This window comes from Taudactylus pleione, unplaced genomic scaffold, assembly GCF_031769625.1.
Source record: "Taudactylus pleione unplaced genomic scaffold, aTauple2 ptg000476l, whole genome shotgun sequence".
Taxonomy (NCBI): domain Eukaryota; kingdom Metazoa; phylum Chordata; class Amphibia; order Anura; family Myobatrachidae; genus Taudactylus; species Taudactylus pleione.
Genome location: NW_028284878.1, coordinates 64,304 through 70,133, shown reverse-complemented (window position 1 = coordinate 70,133; position 5,830 = coordinate 64,304).

The following is a 5,830-nucleotide window of genomic DNA, read 5'->3' as shown; positions in this document are numbered from 1 at the left end:
ACAATCATTTGAAATGTAAAGGATTTCCTGTCTGTGATCACAGCCATTTCTAAGCAACATACTCCTTAGTATTATCATAACCTGGTGAAAATGAGGTCCAATCTCTACATGGATAAGTTCATGGCTCCGCAACCCGCCCCCAAGGCAAATCGAGCCAGGGGTAGTAACAAACGTACAGATCAACCTATAGACTCTGTGGAAAACATGCCACATACACAAAGTTCTGAATCCGCTACTACCCATAACACAATAGGCCCGGTTCCTGCTCCTCTCTCATATGCAGAGATAGTTAGAGCCATTAAAGAAACAGTGGAACCACTACTGCAAAACCAAGCGGATAAATTCATGGGAGCACTGGTGGATATTAAGACACAAATGTCTTCTATCTCACAACAAGTGCATGAGAATGAAAATAGGATCGGAGTCAACTTTCATGATCTTTCGGAACTAAAACAACAAGTTGCTACCATGTCGACCACTCAACAACAATTACTATCAAAGGTAGACGATCTGGAAAATAGGTCCAGACGCAACAACCTGCGACTTCTGGGTCTTAAGGAAACGATTAAAGGCACTGATCTCACTAAATTTCTTCAAACCGATCTCCCTGAGCTACTCGACATCTCGGCTGAACTTAATAATTTTGAGATCCAACGAGCACATAGATTAGGTCCTTTTCGAGATTTTAACACCATACGCCCTAGAGCGGTTATCTTCAAGTGCTTACATTTTCGTCACAAGGATCTTATATGGTCAACTGCTCGACAGAAGGGCCCTCTTCAGTGGGATGGCCAACGTATCCTCTTGTTCCAAGACTACTCCGCGGAGGTTGCCAGAGCACGCAGAAATATGTCCCCTGTCTGTTCTCAGCTCATCAAATCAGGGACTCGCTTCGCTCTCCTTTTCCCAGCTAGACTTCGCATTTTCTCATCTCAAGGCCCTAAAGATTTCACAGAAGTTGCTGACGCCCAAGCTTTCCTTAGTGAAGAAAAAGAGTCCTCAGATCCTTCCACGATGGATCATAATGACTGAAACAGGAAAGGTGTCCCATACCTATTTTGATGCTTTTATCAGGTTTTACCTTACTCTTCAAAATATGTTTATAGTCCGATTTAGGATTATACTTACATATATACTTGTGATGTTGCTTTACAGTTATTATTAATATTACTGTTTTTTCAATAGGCTGAGATCAATGACCATAGTTTTGGTTATATGTTTGCATTTGACTTGCAATCTCTGCATATATGTGTTTATTTTTATTTTATTTTTACGTCTATGTCTATCTGTCTATTTGTTCTTTTACATTGTATGAATCACGAAGCTCATGACCTTTATAGCTTATTTATGATTCACACTAGGGCCGACATTCATATTATCATGAACATGCTTCGTTCCAACCGGTATTATGGGGAGTACATTAACATTTATACTACACTTTTTTACTATTTGCATTATCTAATTTCCACATCTTGCGATGCCTTCCCACCTTAGGTTTTGCACCTGGAACGTCAGGGGGATTCACTCACCAGTGAAAAGAAAGCGCATACTGACATATCTTAATAAGCTTAAATCCGATATCACTTATTTGCAGGAGACTCATTTAACTCCCACAGAACACGCCAAGCTAAACACACTACACCACCAGGTATTGGCGTCATCATCATTTGGTTCTAAGTCACGTGGAGTGGTAATCCTAATACGCAAGGGTATTCAGTTTGATATTCATTCTTCTGATGTAGATCAAGGGGTCCGATACATTCTTATGGATGTTACGCTAGACGGCACTAGATATTGTTTATGTAATGTTTATGGTCCCAATATATATGATAAATCTTTTTTCCTAGGATTGATTAACAAATTATATTCTTTTGCAGATTCTAAGATTATTTTAGGGGGTGATTTCAATCTGGTCGCTTCCCCAACCTTAGATAGGAAAACTCTATCTCATTCCTCCCCCAAACAACCAAAAATAGGTTTAAATTATATGGCCAAAGAATTGAATTTATTAGATGTGTGGAGAATGAGACACCCCACTGATCTGGAATACACGTACTACTCAGCCACCCATAACGCCTTTTCTAGGCTTGATTACTTTTACTTATCTAACTCAATATCCCCAATGATTATTGATACATCGATTGAAACTATAGCTATTTCGGATCATGCACCTGTGTGGGTGGATGTACAGGGGAAATTCCTTTTGGGTTCCCACTCCCAGTGGCGATTTCCGGCAAAATTAGCCTCATCTCTTAAATTTAAGTCGATGCTAGAGTCCGCTTGGGCCAATTACGAAATGAACAACCAAATACATAAAGATAACCCAGGTTTATATTGGCAAACTGCTAAGGCGGTGATAAGGGGGGAAATTATCTCCTTTATGACAAAATATAAGGCTGAACAGGACGCCACTTATAGATCTGCACAGACGGCCTTAACATCTGCATTTCAAGCCCTAAGAGCTTCACCCTCACCGGTGACTAGAGCTGCATATGGTGAGTGCAAGTTACACTTTGACCAAGTCCTCACTCAAATGGATGATAAATATGTATATTCAGGTAAATTACATTTCTTTAGATACGGCAATAAACCTAGCCGACTCTTATCAAATATGCTGAGAGGAACCAAGCCACATAATAATATTGCAGCTCTCAAAGATGAAAACTCTGCCACACAATTCAATGGCAAAGATATTGCGAATATCTTTTTCCGTTACTACCAAAACCTCTACTCTAGTCTTTTTGGGATTCACATATCCTGCCACAGATTTCATCTGTACAGGCTGATATATTGATTGGCAAAATTACACATGAAGCTGTTAGATCTCTCAAGACGTTTAAGGCCCCAGGCCCAGATGGTCTGAGTGGGGAGTTTTTCAAAATATTACGTCCCCAAATCACAGAGACTTTAACCAATGTATTTAACTCCATAATGGATAGTAAAATAGTCCCTCACTATTTTAATTCGGCCATTATAAAAGTTCTGCCGAAGTCGGGCAGAGACCCCCTTTTGCCTTCGTCATACAGACCCATTTCTCTACTTAACGTAGACTATAAATTATCGACAAAAATTTTAGCAGAGCGGTTGAAGTCGATTCTCCCGTCCATCATACACCCAGACCAAACCGGGTTTATTTGTGGCAGAAACTCTGTCACAAACATTAGGAAGGTCCTTACGGTGCTGCAGTCTCTACATATGGGCGAGACGGGTGATCCCAGGTTCTTGCTGTCTTTAGACGCAGAAAAAGCGTTTGATCTGGTAACCTGGGATCACCTGTTTGAGTCTCTGCGTCGGTTCGGCATGCCCACCCTTTTTGTTGAGATCATACGGTCCTTATATACTTCTCCCCTTACTCAGATTCTCACTAATAGATATTTATCACCTGTATTTTGTACACAGAGAGGGACGAGACAGGGTTGCCCGCTCTCTCCACTTTTGTTTGCAATTGCGCTAGAGTCATTGGCGATAGCAATAAGACAGGAAACGGAGGTAAAGGGTATTACTATCAGAAACCAAACATGTAAATTGTCTTTATTTGCAGACGATATGATGCTTTTTATATCCGATCCCCTACGATCCATCCCAACACTTCTGGATCTAATTACCACATTTGGCTCATTTGCAGGTTATCGCATCAATGTGAGTAAATCTGAATTGCTCCCTATTGATGCAGCTAAATTTTTAGCCACATATCCCCACTTAGCCTCTCTTTTCACAATTGCAACACATAAATTAAAATATTTAGGTATATTTATACCAGCCCAATTATCCTCTCTATATGCTTTTAATTTCTCTCCATTGCTAAATAGATTAAACTCCCAACTCCAGAATTGGAAAGATCTTAAACTCTCTCTACTCGGACGAGTAACTGTAATAAAGAGTGTGGTGTTCCCGAAACTAGCCTATCTTTTACAAACTTTACCCATTACTTTAACGAAGGCGGATGTACTGAAGTTTACGCAGATCTTCTTTAAATTTATTTGGCAGTGCAAGAAACCCAGAATGCCGCGTTCCCGAGCTTATTTACTGAAAAAAAATGGAGGGCTGAGCGTCCCAAGCATCTCTGCCTTTGCAAAGGCTGCAATATTCCGATATATAACTGACTGGCTATTACATACCGACCACTATACTAATCCTGACTTGGAGGAAGCGTTATTTCACCCATATGCCCCAGCAGCCTTGTTACACACCCCCAAAATACACATTCCTAAGATATTTCGCTCTAATATTTTATTCTGGGACACTTACACTATGTGGCTGAAGGTTAATACACATCTGGGGAAAAATCCTTTCTCATCCCCGTACATCCCCCTATGGGGTAACCCATGTTTTCCCCCTTCACTTGACTTTCCTCTTTTTAAAATGTGGAATCAAAAAGGAATCATGTCCATCAAAGATGTATTTGATCCGGGTGGCAATTTGTTCTCCTTTGTACAATTACAGGATAAATATGATATCCCTCGTACACAATTTTTTATGTTCCTACAAGTACGTCATTTCATTCAATCCTTAGATAATCCTTTATGGATCTCAGTTAACACAGACACAATGGGTCGCATTCTACTTTTATGTCGCTCAACCAAATTCAGAATAGCTCATTTATATAAATACCTGATTGAAATTCCTATACATGCTTGGGCAGCAGTTGCAGAAGCTTGGCGCACAGAGATACCCGAATTGTGTGACTTGGAGCCATTTATTGTGAATCTGGATTGTGTTTTACCCTCCCTTAAGTCAGCGAGACTTCAAGAAATTCATCTTAGAATTTTAAATCGTACATATATGTCTCCGGCCCAACTGAGACATTTTGTGCCACTGGAGGAGGGAAATTGTGTGAAATGTGATTGCTCTAATGCCTCTCTCTCGCATAACCTCTGGTACTGCAGAAAGATCCATAGATTTTGGAATAAAATTTTGTATTATCTAAATAATACAATACATCTTAAATTATCCAAAAATGCGGCAGCTCTTATTTTCGCAGAATTTTCAATATGGGAGACTGAATCCTACTTGGACTCATGGAAACCTGCTCTGAGAGTCATGGTTACAGTAGCTAAACAACTTATTCTTAATTACTGGATCTCGAAATCAGCACCTACACTAACGGAATCGAAAACTGCGCTGCTGGAGGTTATTTATGCGGAGAGACGTATGGCTATCTTTAACATCGAAAGAGGGGTGCGGATTTTTTCCAAAAAGTGGGAACCATACGTACAATGTTTGCCGGTCCAGATTCAGAATAACATATGGAAAGTCTTTGATCACACGGAATGGTTTATGCTAAGAAATATCACTTAAAATGACCCCTATTGTTGCTATTTATGTGTCTCTCTCTGTGAATCCCCCCAGACAAGATATCTTTCACCTTTTGTCAGTAATTTCCCCTCTATTTCACCTTTCTTTCTTCTGTTTCTTTTATTACTTTATTCTAACTCTCCCCTTTTTCTAATAAATCCTACATTGATGTAGATTATATTGATGTAACGATTGACTGATATACCGAAGCTGATGTGATAATTTGTTAACTCAAAATTCAATCGCTGCTTATACCTGCTCTATAAATTGTATAGTTTGAGTGACATCGATTGTATATGTACTTGCATTTCTATACGGTGTACTATATCGATTTTTTATACAGTATTTGTAATTTTGTAATTTTCTACATTATACTATATTTAAGTACTTTGTTTCTTTGTACTTCGACATAATTTCAATCTATATTTGTACTACTTTCTAAAAAAGTTTGAAAAGATTAACAGTAGTTTGTATATTGTTTAATCCAAAGAAACAGACTAGTCGCTTATCAGTTAATTTCATTTTATTTAATTCT